The following is a 14,832-nucleotide window of genomic DNA, read 5'->3' on the forward strand; positions in this document are numbered from 1 at the left end:
CCTCCACTGCACTCCCTGGCCACAGTAGAGAGCTGGCCTGGAAGAGGGGCAACCAGGACATAATCCGGTGCCCCAACTGGGACTAGAACCCAGTCTGCTGGCGCCGCTAGGTGGAGGATTAGCCTATTGAGCAGCGGCGCCGGCCCAGATTCTTTCAATTTCTGTTATGGCAGGTCTTTATTTCACCTACATTCGTAAATGGGAGCTTTGCAGCGTGCAGTATTCTAGGTCAACAGTTTTTTTTCTCTTAATACTTGGACTCTGTCTCTCCTAGACTATAGGGTTTCTGATGTGAAATCCACTGTAATTGGAGATCCTCTTTAAGTAATCTATCATTTCTCTCATGCACATTTTAGAATCTTTATGTTTTACTGTTGAAAGTATGACTACAATGTGTCATGGTAAATATATCTTTTCAGGTCATGTCTATAAGGAGTTTTGTGTGCCTCATGTACTTGGACATCCCTTTCTCCAAATTAGGGAAATTTTCTTTAATTATTTCACTGAATAGGCCTTCTAATCCATTCTCTATCTCAACACTTTTAGGAACTCCTAAGATCCATATATTGAGTCATTTGATAGAAAGTATCCCATAAATATCCAACACTGTTTTTGATTTTTCTAATTCTTTTTTTTAAGTCTGGAAATTTTCCAAAGATTTGTCTTCTAGCTAGAATATTCTGTCACACCAAGTATTTTCTTTCACATGTTGAATTCTTCATTTCTAATGTTTCATTTTTAATTTTCTTCAAAATCAATTTCATGGGAAAATTTTTCATTCTTGTCATGCATGGATTTCTTTTAATTCCTGAATTTGCTTATTGCTTCTGAGTAATCATGATTAATCTTTTGAATTTTGTTTCAAGCATTCCATCAATGTCTTCATTTTCACATTCTAAATTGAAGTGTTCCTTTTGGGGAGGGTCATATTGTCTTCCTTATTCTTGCTGAATTTCTGCATTTATTTTCGGCATTTATGGAACTACCTGTTGGTTTTTCCTCTGTTGGCTTTTATCTTTGAACTGTAGCTGTCTGGCTTAGTGGAGTGTCAGGTTTTTCAGTGAATACACAGACACGTGTGCTGGAAGTAGCCAGGGTGCTCTGGTCAGTGCTGCAGGGTGGACTGAGTGTCCAGGATGACACCGAAGTTAGTGTGGTAGATCTCTTTTTAGCAGGAGGTAGGATATGATCACTTCTGTTGGCGTAATCACATCTTCCCCTCCTCTCTTCCAGGGTGATCAATACCCAGGTGTTAGCCCATTGTGCATGCAATACTCATCTATGCTGCCTATGAATTAAAGGATCTGTGCAGTCCTTAATGTGAGCATGGATCTCATTGCAGTGACCTACCCCAGGCAATCAGGGAACTCTGAGAGCGTGGAGCTGTTCACAGGATTGCCCAGAGGCCCAGCTATACCCTGCCGTCTCATGCAGTCACAGAGTTCCCACAGTTGTGGAGTGCAGAAGATCAACTCCGCCCCGCTATCCTGTCCTGTCCACAGGGAGGCAGAGATTTTCCCAGAGCCAGCTACCTGTGGATGCTCTGCTGAAGTGGTTTCAGCCCTGGAGTCTCTGATATATTGAGATGACGGGCACCTCACAGTCCTACTTGGGTGCCCAGCTCCTTGTTAATCCTCCCAGCTTGACTCAAAGTCCATGGGGAATGCAGATTTCTTTCCTCTCTGGTAGAATCGGTCACATTGGTGCACAAGAGCCACTGTCTGCAGCCTCCACTTGTTTTGCAATGTTGCTTTTTGCCAGGTGCGCACACCTGAGCTGCTGCCCCTACTACCACTGACAAGATTGCCTCTTATTCTGGCCAGTTGCTGGGTGTGTGCATAAGAGCTTCCTCAGCTGCTGCTTAGGAAAAAGAGGAACCTGCCCTCTCAGCCAGTTGGGAGGTGTGATTGTGGGGAGGATAGGGAGAGAGCAATGTGCCCCTTTTTTTTCACTGGGTCAGCCCATATGCTATCTCCCTTAGGGCTCCTGGCTGGACTCACGCCATGCTCTCCCTCTGCCTTTATCACCAGTGGCATGAGCTGCTGCAGTCTATCTCACCTCACTCTAAAGCTGGTGCTTTCTCCAGCTCCTGGCTGCTGGGGTCATGTGTTGTGTCCTTGTACACACTGCATGTCCGCACCTTCCACACCAAATCCAGTCTTTCTCTTCCTTCTGTAGAATTTCCACTGGGCTTTTCTCTCTAACTCTCCTCTGAGAATGTACTTCCTCCATATTTTTTTGTTTGTTTACTATTTACCCCCAGCCTAGAGCACTATGCCCTTCCCTATTCTGCCATCCTGTAATCACTATTTTTTTTTCTTGTAGTGTCCTTATCTGGCTTTACTATCAGTATCACGCTGGCCTTGTAAAATGAGCTTGGAAGTTTTCCTTCCTCTTGAAAAATTTTTTTTTTCCGAAGAGTTTGAGAAGGATTGGTATTAGTAATTCTGTTTTAATGTTTGGTAGAATTCAACAGGGAGGCTATCAAGTTCAGACTTTCCTTTGATGAGAGGTTTCTATTACTGATCAGTCTGTCGCTCCTTATTGCTCTGTTCAGATTTTGTGTTTCTTTATGATTCAGTCTTAATAGCTTATGTGAATCTAGGAATTTATCCATATCTTCTAGATGATCAAATTAGTCGAAATGCAGTTATTTATAGTAGTCTCTTCTTATCCTTTGTATTTCTATGCTGTAAGTTTGGGTTTGGGTTTTTTTGTTTGTTTGTTTAATTTTTATTTATTTGGGAGAGAGAGACAAACTGAATGAGTTCCCACTTGCAGGTTCACTATTCAGATGCCAGCAATGACTGGGACTGGGTGGGGCTGAAACTAGGGCCTGGGAACTCAATCCAGGTCTCCCTGATGATGGCAGCAAATTAAGCCATTGACAGGAAGCTGAAGCCAAGAGCCAGAACTTGAGGCACATATTGAACTCACATGTTTCTAATGTGGAACTTGGGGGTCATCTTAACCTATCTATCTTAACCTTATCTTTTTTTTTTTTTTTTTTTTTGACAGGCAGAGTGGACAGTGAGAGAGAGAGAGAGAAAGGTCTTCCTTTTGCCGTTGGTTCACCCTCCAATGGCCGCTGCGGCCGGCGCACCACGCTGATCCGAAGCCAGGAGCTTCTCCTGGTCTCCCATGGGGTGCAGGGCCCAAGCACTTGGGCCATCCTCCACTGCACTCCCTGGCCATAGCAGAGAGCTGGCCTGGAAGAGGGGCAACCGGGACAGAATCTGGCGCCCCGACTGGGACTAGAACCCGGTGTGCCGGCGCCGCAAGGTGGGGGATTGCCTAGTGAGCCGCAGCGCCGGCCATTAACTATCATCTTAACCTCTAGAGTAATCACCTACCTATTTCTGATTTTATTGGAGTCTTCTCTTTTTCTTAATGTCGTTAGAGATTTATTGATTGTTTCTTTTTCAAGAAAATACTTTTCTAGTCCATTTCAGTTATTAGTGCTCTGATCTTTATCACCTCCTTCCTTCTGCTAACTCTGAGGTTCATTTTCACTTTCATTAGTTCCTTGAAATGAAGCATGAGGTTGTTCAGGAACTTTCTTTTATGATGTAGGCATTTAATGCTATAAATTTCCCTTCTATAACTTCTTTTGCTGCATCCTGTAATGTGGGGAGCAATTCGGACTAGACTAAGTTACTGGAATTAAGACTTATTCTATGCATCTGCTCTCCCACAATATGGCGCTGGGAGAGAAGTAAACAGCTTCCGCACAGCTGCCTCCAGTTCAACCAATAAACTGTAGGACTTGCTCCTGATTGGAGGAGAGCAGCGTGCTTGGCGTGTGGGCAGCCGAGTTGGGATTGGCAGAGGAGGACTATAAAGGAGGAGAGAGACGGCATGCACCAGGAACATCTAAGGGGAACATCTAAGAGGAACACCTGTGCAGCCCCCGAGAGAGCCGGCCGGCAGTGTGCCGCTCCCCTGCGGAAGTGGGGAATGTGGCCAGGGGGAACTGCCCTTCCACGGAGGTGGAAGGGACAGTAGCCAACCCGGGAAGAACCAGCAGCAAACCCGGGGAGGGCCGAGCAGACAAAAGAACAGCGCAGGGTCCTGTGTCGTTCCTCCACGAAGAGGGGGAGCGACACTGTAAGTATTGTTACATAGTGTTTCCATTTTAATTTTCCTCAAGGTATTTTTAAATTTACCTTTTAATTTTTTTAAAGATTTATTATTTGAAAGGAAGAGTTACAGAGAGGCAGAGGCAAAGACAGAGAAGTCTTTCATTCACTGATTCTCTCCTCAAATGGCCGCAACAGCTGGAGCTGGGTCAATCTGAAGCCAAAAGCTAGGAGCCAGGAGCTTTTTCCCAGTCTCCCATGCAGGTGCAGGTGCCCAAGGACTTGGGCCATCTTCTACTGCTTTCCCAGGCCATAGCAGAGAGCTGGATCAGAAGTGGAAGAGCCGGGCCTCAAACAGGCACCTGTATGGGATGCCAGCACTGCAGGCGGTGGCTTCACCCGCTATGCCACAGCACCAGCCCCTTTAAAGTTTTTTTGACTCATCAGTTTTTTAGGACCATGTTTAATGTCCACATATTTGTGAATTTTCCATAGTTCCTCTTGTTAAACTAATTTTAGTTCCATACTACTGTGATTAGAAAAAAAAAAAAACTACATATGATTTCAGTCTTCTTCAATTTGTTAAAACTATTATGTGATCTGTCCTGGAGAATGTTCAGTGTGTCCCTGAGAAAAGTGAATATTCTGATGCTGTTCAGTAAATTGTTCTATGTGTCTGCTAGATTTACTTGATATAATGTGTAGTTTAATTCCAGAATTTCATTATTGATTTTCTGTCTGGGTGATCTGTCCATGTTTGGAAGTGTGGTGTTCAAGTCCCCTATTAATGTAGTAGAGTCCATCTCTTCCTTCAGATGTATTAATATTTGCTTTTTACATTTAGGTTGGATACACATATTTACAATTGTTAAATCCTTCTGATGAATTGACCCCTCTATCATTGTACAATGACCTTCTTTGTCTAATTGTACTATTTTTCTCTTATTCTGTTATCTAATACAACTACCCATGTTCTTCTTGGTTTCCATTTGGAAAGAATGTTTTTCCATTCTTCACTTTTAATTGGTGTGTCCTTAAAGGTAAAATGAATTTCTTGGAGGCAGAATATTGTTGTTTCTTTTTGGTGGAGGGTGGTGTGTCTATGTACCCAATCTTTATATTTTGATTGGGGAATATACTCCATTTACATCCAAGGTAATATTGATGAAGGAAAACTTCTGTCATTTTGTTAAATATCTTTTCTTTGATTTTTCTTTTATTTTTTTCTGTAAGATTTATTTATTTGAAAGGCAGAGGGCAAGAGAGAGGGAGAAACAGAGAGAGAGAAAGATTTCCATCTCTTGGTTCATTCCGCAAACGACTGTGATGGTTGGGGCTGGTCCAGGCCAAAACTAGTAGCGAAGAACACCATTCAGGTCTCCCAACTGGGTGACTAGGGCCCAGGCACTTCGACCATCTTCTGTTGCTTTCCCAGGAATATTATCTGCGAGCTGTATCAGAAGCCAAGTAGCCAGGACTTGAACCAGAGCTCTGGGATGCAAGCTATGGCTTTGCCTGAGGCTCCATGTCAGCCCCTCTGTGATTTTTAGATTCTTCATGCCTTTCTTACTCTTTTGCTGTCTTAGTGATTAGATGATTTTCTCTAGCAGTATGCTTCTATTCCTTTTACTTTGTGTATCTACTATGGATTTTTGTTAAAATGAGGTTGACATAAAACACCTTTTGGTTTTTACAGGCTGTTTTAAACTAGTACGTTAACTTTGATAACATTAAACTGAACACTTATTATTCCACCCCTCCCCAGATTTAGTACTTTTGAAGTCACAATTTACAGCAGCTGAGACTCAAACCTGCACCCATATGGGATGCAGGTATTGTAGGAAGTGGTTTTAACCCACTGTGCCACAACACTAGCCCCTGCAATTGCTTTTTTTTTTTTTTTTTTTTTTTTGACAGGCAGAGTGGACAGTGAGAGAGGGAGACAGAGAAAGGTCTTCCTTTTGCTGTTGGTTCATCCTCCAATGGCCACCGTGGCCAGCACGCTGCGGCCGGCGCACCACGCTGATCCGAAGCCAGGAGCCAGGTACTTCTCCTGGTCTCCCATGGGGTGCAGGGCCCAAGCACTTGGGCCATCCTCCACTGCACTCCCTGGCCATAGCAGAGAGCTGGCCTGGAAGAGGGGCAACCGGGACAGAATCTGGCGCCCCGACTGGGACTAGAACCTGGTGTGCCGGCACCGCTAGGTGGAGGATTAGCCTATTGAGCCAGGGCGCTGGCATCATTGGGATATCTTACATAAATGTATACCAACTTCAGTGAGATATAATTCATATACCATACAATTCATCTATTTAAAGTGTATCATTTTTAGTATATTCAGAGTTGTGGAACCATTGCAACAATCAATTTTAGAACGTTTTAATTACCTCAAAACTAAACCAACACTGTTTAGCCATTGTTTCCATCCCTTTAAATCCTCAGAACCCTAGGCATGCACTGATCTTTTTGTCTCTACAGATTTTCCAATTCTGGACATTTCGGGTAGATGAGATTGGGCAACATGATTCTTTGTGACCAGCTTCTTTAACAAATTCTCAAGGTTCATCTATGTTGTAGCATGTATCAATACCATATTCCCTTTTACAACTGAATATTCATGAATACAGTATATTTTATGTATTTCTAAGTTGATGAACATTTGGGTTATTGCCATGTTTTGGCTCTTATTAAAAATGCTGGTATGAATATTTATATACTAATTTCTAATATAGACATAGGATTTTAAAATTTATTTTAAGTAGGAGTGGAATTACTGAGTCATATGTTAACTTCATATGTAATCTTTTGAGGACTATCAGACTATTTCCCTAAACAGGTTTACCACTTTTCATTTCCATGATCAGTTTATGAAGTTTCCATTCTCTCTGCTTTCTTGTCATTACTGTTATAGTCTTCATTTTTTGGCTATCCCAGTGGGTATGAAATAGCAGCTTAGTTTGTTTTTGATTTACATTTCCCTGCTGGCTAATGATACATGTACATATTGGCATTTATATGTTTTCTTTTGGGAAATGATCATTCAGATACTTTGTCCTTTTCTTAATTGGGTTAGTATCTTCATTATTGAGTTTTAAGAATTCTGGGGGCTGGCACTGTGGAGCAGTGGGTTAATGCCCTGGCCTGAAGCACCAGCATCCCATATGGGTGCCAGTTCTAGTGGCTGCTTCACTTCCGATCCAGCTCTCTTCTATGGCCTGGGAAAGCAGTAGAAGATGGCCCAAGTCCTTGGGCTCCTGCACCCACGTGGGAGACCCAGAAGCAGCTCCTTACTCCTGGCTTCGGATCAGTGCAGCTCTGGCCATTGTGGCCAACTGGGGAGTGAACCATCGGATGGAAGACCTCTCTCTCTCTCTCTGTCTCTCTCTGTCTCTCTCTGTGACTCTATCTTTCAAATAAAAAAAAGAAGAATTCTGTATATGTTGTAGATATAAGACCCTGAACAGATTTTAATATGCAAATACTTTCTCCATTTGTAACCTCTTTTCTCTTTTCCTGATGTCCTTTGCAACACAAATATTCTAAATTTAAGTCCAGTTCATGTATTTTCTTCTTTGTTGCTTGTGATTTTGGTACCTAAGAAACTCACCTAATCCAAAATCATATTGATTTACTCTTATGTTTTTTTCTAAAGATTTTATTGTTTCTGCCATTACATTTAGGTCTTTGATTTTGAATTGACTCTGTATATTATGAGATAGGGTGTCCAATTTCATCTGTTTGTACTCATACCTATTTGTTATAACCCATGTGATGTCCTAGCATTATCTGCTGAAAAGACATATTCTTTCCCCCATTATATTGTCACCATTGTTGAAAACTTATGCCGTATAAATACAGTTTTTTTCTGGAATGTCAATTCTATTTTATTGATTTATAAGTCTATCCTTGTGTTAATATCACACCATCTTGATTACTTTAGGTTCCTAGAAAGTTTTGAAATTAGTGTCAGTCTCTCAATTTTGTTTTTCAAGATTATGTTGGCTATTTTAGATTCCTTGAATTTCCCAATAATTTTAGGATCCTTTTCAATTCATAGAAACTGGACTGACCCTGACATTGTCTTGCAATGCTCATGATTTAAGTAGTTGTCATTTTTCAAACAATAAGCTTTTAGTTAAAAAAATTTTTTTAGGCTGGCGCCATGGCTCAATAGGCTAATCCTCTGCCTGCACTGCCGGCACACCAGGTTCTAGTCCCGGTCGGGGCGCCAGATTCTGTCCCGGTTGCCCCTCTTCCAGGCCAGCTCTCTGCTGTGGCCTGTGAGTGCAGTGGAGGATGGCCCAAGTGCTTGGGCCCTGCACCCACATGGGAGACCAGGAGAAGCACCTGGCTTCTGCCTTCAGATCAGCGCAGTGTGCCAGTCACAGCGGCCATTGGAGGGTGAACCAACAGCAAAGGAAGACCTTTCTCTCTGTCTCTCTCTCTCACTGTCCACTCTGCCTGACAAAAAATAAATAAAAATAAAATAAAAATTTTTTTTAAATAAGAAAAAATTATCTGAGAAGCCTGGAGAAACAAATAAGGGGACAACATGCTTCCATCCATTGATTCACTCCACAAATGCCTGCAACATCTAGGGTTGGGTGGAGGCTGAAGTCAGGAGCTAATGAATGCAATGTAGGTCTCCTGCATGGGTAACAGAAACCCGATTACTTCAGCCATCTCTGCTGTCTCCCAGATATTACATCATCAGGAAGCTGGAGTCAAGAGTCAGAGTTAGGAATTGCACCAGGGTACTCCAATATGGGACTCTGGAATCTTCACGGCTAGGTCATTTTCATGGCTACCCCATTTTCTGTCATCTTTATTGACTGCATAAAATCCTACATATTTTGAGAGGTTTGCTAGTTTGCTTTGTAGTGGGTTTTCATTGCACTTGCATTTTTGAATGATAATCTGCAATGTGCTAAACATATTAGTATAGCAGGATTATGAGGGGTATTCACAAAGTTCATGGAAATGTATACAAAAAATGTTATGTATGGATTTCAAATTTTTTTGCAACAAAGTAAACCCATCTTTTAATTACATTTTCCATGAACATTTTGAGGAGGATTCCTAGAGAATATTCAGGGAAACACCAACTTTTTAAATTTTATTTTAGTTGATCTGAAAGGCAGAGAGACAGAGACAGGGCAAGATCTGCTGGTTCACTCCCCAAATGCCTTCAACAACCAAATCTGGACCAGGTGAATGTAGGAGCTTAGAATTTGATCCAGTTCACCCATGAAGGTAGCAGTGTGGGATTCAGGCATCCCATGCCACGTCTTAACTGTTGGGCTAAGCACCTGCCCGAGACCCAACTTTTTAAAGAGTAGTTTTGTAAAAGAAAATATTTTGTGTTAAAATGATCCAACTGAAGCCGGCGCCGTGGCTCAATAGGCTAATCCTCCACCTTGCGGCGCCGGCACACCGGGTTCTAGACCCGGTGGGGGCGCCGGATTCTGTCCCGGTCGCCCCTCTTCCAGGCCAGCTCTCTGCTATGGCCAGGGAGTGCAGTGGAGGATGGCCCAGGTGCTTGGGCCCTGCACCCCATGGGAGACCAGGAAAAGCACCTGGCTCCTGGCTCCTGCCAGGATCAGCGCGGTGCGCCGGCTGCAGCGGCGGCCATTGGAGGGTGAACCAACGGCAAAGGAAGACCTTTCTCTCTCTGTCTGTCTCTCACTGTCCACTCTGCCTGTCAAAAAAAAAAAAAAAAAAAAAAAAAAAAAAAAAAAAAGATGATCCAACTGAGGTTATATGGTTAATAAATACTTGAAGTACAAATATACTTTTATATATATGAATCCACTGTGTGACAAAGTTTGCTTTTTAAAATTGTGGGAAAAGTAGGTCATTCAATAAAAATTTTTAAAAATGTAAGAGGTAAAGCTAGAGCCCTAATGCTACAACCAAATTGTTGGCAGTGCTAGGGCCTCTGGCTTCTGCAATGTGTGTGCTTAGAATTCTAGAGGCACAAACCCTTTGGTCTGTAGTAACATTGAAGTTCTTACTGACCTGATACTACTAAACTGTGGGAATCAGTTTCCTCATACAAACTTGACTGTGTGACGCTATCGATCAGAAAGATTTTATATGTCTCAATAATACAATAATATTGGGTTGTCTTTTTAAAAAATTTTAAGGTTTATTTATTTGAAAGAGTTACAGAGAGAGAAGGAAAGACAAAGAGAGAGAGAGAGATCTTCCATCCTCTGGTTTACTCCCTAGATAGCCTCAACATCTAGGGCTGAGCCAGGCTGAAGCTGGGAACCAGGAGCTTCTTTCGGGTCTCCCACACGGGTAGCAGGAGCCCAAGGACTTGGGCTATCCTCTGCTGTTTCTCAGGCCATTAGCAGGGAGCTGGATTGGAAGTGCAGCAGCTGGGACTTGAACCGATGCACATTTGGGATGTGGAGTTGCAGGTAGGGGTTTTATCGGCTTTGTCAATGTTGGCCCCAGTTGTGTTCTTAAAATTCAGTCTCCTCTTGACATGTTAAGCTACAAGACAAAAGGGCTGGAGAATGGTTTCCTGATGCTTGATATGGTAGTGGCTCCTATTTTCCTTGACAGTCACCGTTGGACAACTCTTACCACTACCAGCATCTGATCTATAGAACATAGCACATATGAGAAAAGCAAGGATCAGAGGAACATAAGTAGCAGAGCCTGTCTGGATCAGAACTTCCCAACCCATGTGCCATTAATGAATTACAGATGAGCCAAAATGTTAGCTTTTAGAGTGGGGTGGTGGAGCTCAAGATCTAGTTTCCTCTGGCAGACTGAGAGCAGTCTCCTCCATTTAACCAGTGCACTACACATATCCTTTGGAGTGCCAATAAAGTTTAAAACAAAGTTTGGAAGCACTGTTCTCAGCAGTGCTGGAAATAATGAGAACAGGAATAATATTACAAAAACACAGTTACTTGGTAATCGGAAGAGTATAACAAATTCCAAAAGGGAATGGATGAGGTGATTGTTTTTGTCTTTGATTTCATTTTTTTTTTTTTCAACAGGCAGAATGGACAGTGAGAGAGAGAGACAGAGAGAAAAGTCTTCCTTTTGCCATTGGTTCACCCTCAAATGGCCACCGTGGCCAGCGCGCTGCGGCCGGCGCACTGCGCTGATACGAAGCCAGGAGCCAGGTACTTATCCTGGTCTCCCATGGAGTGCAGGGCCCAAGCACTTGGGCCATCCTCCACTGCACTCACAGGCCACAGCAGAGAGCTGGCCTGGAAGAGGGGCAACTGGGACAAAATCCGGCGCCCCGACTGGGACTAGAACCCGGTGTGCTGGCGCTGCTAGGTGGAGGATTAGCCTATTGAGCCGTGGTGCCGGCCTGAATTCATTCTAATTCTATTTTCATATTAGATTATATCACGAATATACATATAAGTATATATATTAATTTCAGTCTTTCATGTTAATACTCTTCTGTACATCCCTAGATAAGTTCAAGGAGATGAGGAGTTAAAATAACAGAAAAATCAAAGGAAAACATCTGATGTGTCTAAGCATTAACAAACCAGGCTGGCACTGTAGCATAGCAGGTTAAAGCCCCAGACTGCAGTGCCGACATCCCATATGGATGCCAGTTTGAGTCCCAGCTGCTCCTCTTCTGATATAGCTCTCTGCTATGGCCTGAGAAAGCTGTAGAAGATGGCCCAAGTCTTTGGGCCCTGCACCCATGTAGGAGACCCCAAAGGAGCTCCTAGTTTTGGATCAGTTCAGTTCTGGCCATTGCAGTCATTTGGGGAGTGAACCAGTGGAATGGAAGACCTCTCTCTCTCTCTCTCTGCGGCTTTACCTCTCTCTGTAACTCTATCTTTCAAATAAATAAATTTTTTTTTTTTTTCGCCAGGCAGAGTTAGACAATGGTTGGGGGAAGAGTTATATACAGTGAGAGACAGAGAGAAAGGTCTTCCTTCCGTTGGTTCACCCCCAAATGGCCACTACGGCCAGCGCACTGCGCCGATTCGAAGCCAGGAGCCAGGTGCTTCCTCCTGGTCTCCCATGCGGGCTCAGGGACCAAGCACTTGGGCCATCCTCCACTGCCTTCCCAGGCCACAGAAGAGCTGGATTGCAAAAGGAGCAACCGGGACAGAATCCAGCGCCCCAGTTGGGACTACAACCTGGGGTGCTGGTGCTGCAGGCGGAGGATTAGCCTAGTGAACTGCGGCACTGGCCTAAATAAAATAAGTTAAAAAAAAAAAAAACATATCACTGGCGCTGCGGCTCACTAGGCTAATCCTCCGCCTTGCGGCACTGGCACACCGGGTTCTAGTCCCAGTTGGGGCGCCGGATTTTGTCCCGGTTGCCCCTCTTCCAGGCCAGCTCTCTGCTGTGGTCCGGGAGTACAGTGGAGGATGGCCCAAGTGCTTGGGCCCTGCACCCCATGGGAGACCAGGATAAGTACCTGGCTCCTGCCATCGGATCAGCGCGGTGTGCTGGCCGCAGCGCGCCAGCTGCGGTGGCCATTAGAGGGTGAACCAACGGCCAAGGAAGACCTTTCTCTCTGTCTCTCTCTCTCTCACTGTCCACTCTGCCTGTCAAAAAAAAAAAATAAAGAAAGAAAAATGTTACATATTTAATGGTACTAAAAAATGTGAGTATACCAAAAGTTCTAGATCAATTTGAGATGGAATAGTATCAGAAGCATATATGACTTGCAATAATTAAATCATTTTAGTTAGGGGATGGTGTGGTGTAGCAAATAAAGCCACTGCCTATGAGGCTAGCATCCCATAGGGGTACCAGATCCTCTACAGATCCCCTGCTTCTGATCCAGCTCCTTGCTAGTGGCCTGGGAGTAGCACAGAAGATCCAAGTGTTTGTGCCCCTGCTACCCACGCAGGAAACAAATTAAGTTCCTGGCTTCAGCCTGTCCCAGTACTGGCCATTGCAGTCTTCTGGGGACTGAACTAGCAGATGGAAGATCTCTGTCTCTCTCTCAATAACTCTTTCAATTTAAATAAATATTTTTTTAAAACAGACTTCAATAGAAGCGGGTGTTGTGGTGCAGCTGGTTGAGCAACTGGTTGGGATACTTAAATCCCATTTTCAGAGTGCTTGGGATTGAGTCTCCTCCTCTGCTCCCTGCTGATGTGCCTAGGAGATGTCAGATGATAGCATAAGCAGTTAGGTTCCTCCCACCCAAGTGGAGACTTAGAATTGCAGGTTCCTGGCTTCAACCTGGCCCAGGACTGGTTGTTACAGGCATCTGGGGACTGAATAAGTTGATGGAAAATCTCTCTGTCTCTCTCTGCCTTTCATATGAATAAGTAAATGATCAAATAAAAATATCTAGAATAAAAAACATATTCTAACATAAAAAGACTAACATCTCAAGAAAACAATAGTCAAATGACATCAGGACATTAATCACAAATGAAGAGTTTCAAGTAGTTAATAAATATGAAACATTCAGCCACAGAAATAAATGCCAATTAATGACCTGAGAAAATATTTTATACATGAAACTTCATAAATTTGACTTAAGTGTATAGAAAATAGACTCCTTACAAAACTGCTGCTATGAGTAATAACTTGGTTGTTGTATAATGTGATGAGAATTTTTTAGACCACTTTGGCAATAAACAAAAAATGTTAATGTTCATACCTTTTGACTTTAATTTTTAGTGATTTATTCTGAAGAAATTATCAGAGATGAAATGAAGATATGAAAACAATGTTCATCATAGCTTTATTTCTATTATGGAAAAAATTAGAAGCAACCTAAATCTATAGATAGGGGAATAACTGAAAAATGGCTTATATCTATTCATAGAAAATAATTGAAATAATGTCTTTGAAGAATATTTAAGATGTAGAAAATAGTATCTATCTACTACTCAAATTGCATATATATTATTTCAAATATATTTGCTCTAAGGCACTGTCTGTTGGAAGAAGCACCATTATTTCCTCTGGCATGTGAGAAAGAAAACTAACAGCAAAAATGACATTTAAGATATATTTTTTAAATTAATTTATGTATTTGAGAGCTAGAGTTACAGACAGAAGAAGAGAGAGAGATCTTCTATCCAGTGGTTCACTCCCCAAATGGCCACAATGCCTGGAACTGGGCCCATCCAAAGCCAGAAGCCAGGAACTTCTTCAGAGTCTCTCACGTGGGTGCAGGAGTCCAAGCACCTGGGCCATCTTCCACTGCTTTCCCTGACCACTAGCAGAGAGCTTTATTGTAAGAGGAGCAGCCAGGACATCAACCAGCGCCCACATGTGATGCTGGCACCATAGCCAGAGGTTTAACCTAATATACCACTGCAACAGCCCCATCAAGATATATTTTCTAATAGAATACCCTGGAATTGAGCTAGGGCAACCTCTGAGCCAGGGTAAAAGAAATAATCTCTACATGGAGACAGCAAAGAATTCAGCTGGTCCTGGTTCCCATTTTGGTTTAAATTCACATCGTCAGTATTGTACAAAAGGCTTCAAATAAGGGGAGAATTTAAAGTGTTCACAGTTGGGTTGTTTACCCAGGAAGAGAGAAGCATTAATTCCCTGGCAGAATGTAGCTTAGTACAGGTGGGCAGCAATTTATTTTTGTACCTTTGATAGTACTTTTAAGACACTATTAATTCTAAAATGTATTCTACATCAGAGCTGTTAAAAGGTGAAAAATTGTCTAGAATGAATGAATTATATTCCATAGATACAATTGGAAGGAAATATTTCACAATTTAGCAGTGCAAAACTAGTCTATTGGATTGCATATATATTTCACAAAATT

The 14,832-nt window shown here is 42.7% G+C and overlaps 1 long non-coding RNA gene across 18 annotated transcripts in view; it reads right to left on the bottom strand.

Moving 5' to 3' along the window:
- LOC149123509 (uncharacterized) overlaps positions 1-14,832 on the bottom strand; it is a 75,804-nt gene that overhangs the window by 46,579 nt on the left and 14,393 nt on the right. For 3 of the 18 annotated variants that reach the window (XR_016216845.1, XR_016216862.1, XR_016216855.1), the window contains one exon: positions 10,198-10,596. The exons of 11 other annotated variants lie outside the window; for them this stretch is intronic. This is a non-coding gene — a long non-coding RNA (uncharacterized LOC149123509). Of the gene's footprint in view, positions 1-10,197; positions 10,691-14,832 lie in introns of those variants that run through there. 4 more of the 18 variants (XR_016216849.1, XR_016216861.1, XR_016216843.1 and 1 more) reach the window with 2 other exon arrangements.

The sequence above is a fragment of the Oryctolagus cuniculus genome, chromosome 11 (genome assembly GCF_051225735.1).
Source record: "Oryctolagus cuniculus isolate XC-2025 breed Fujian yellow rabbit chromosome 11, ASM5122573v1, whole genome shotgun sequence".
NCBI lineage: Eukaryota > Metazoa > Chordata > Mammalia > Lagomorpha > Leporidae > Oryctolagus > Oryctolagus cuniculus.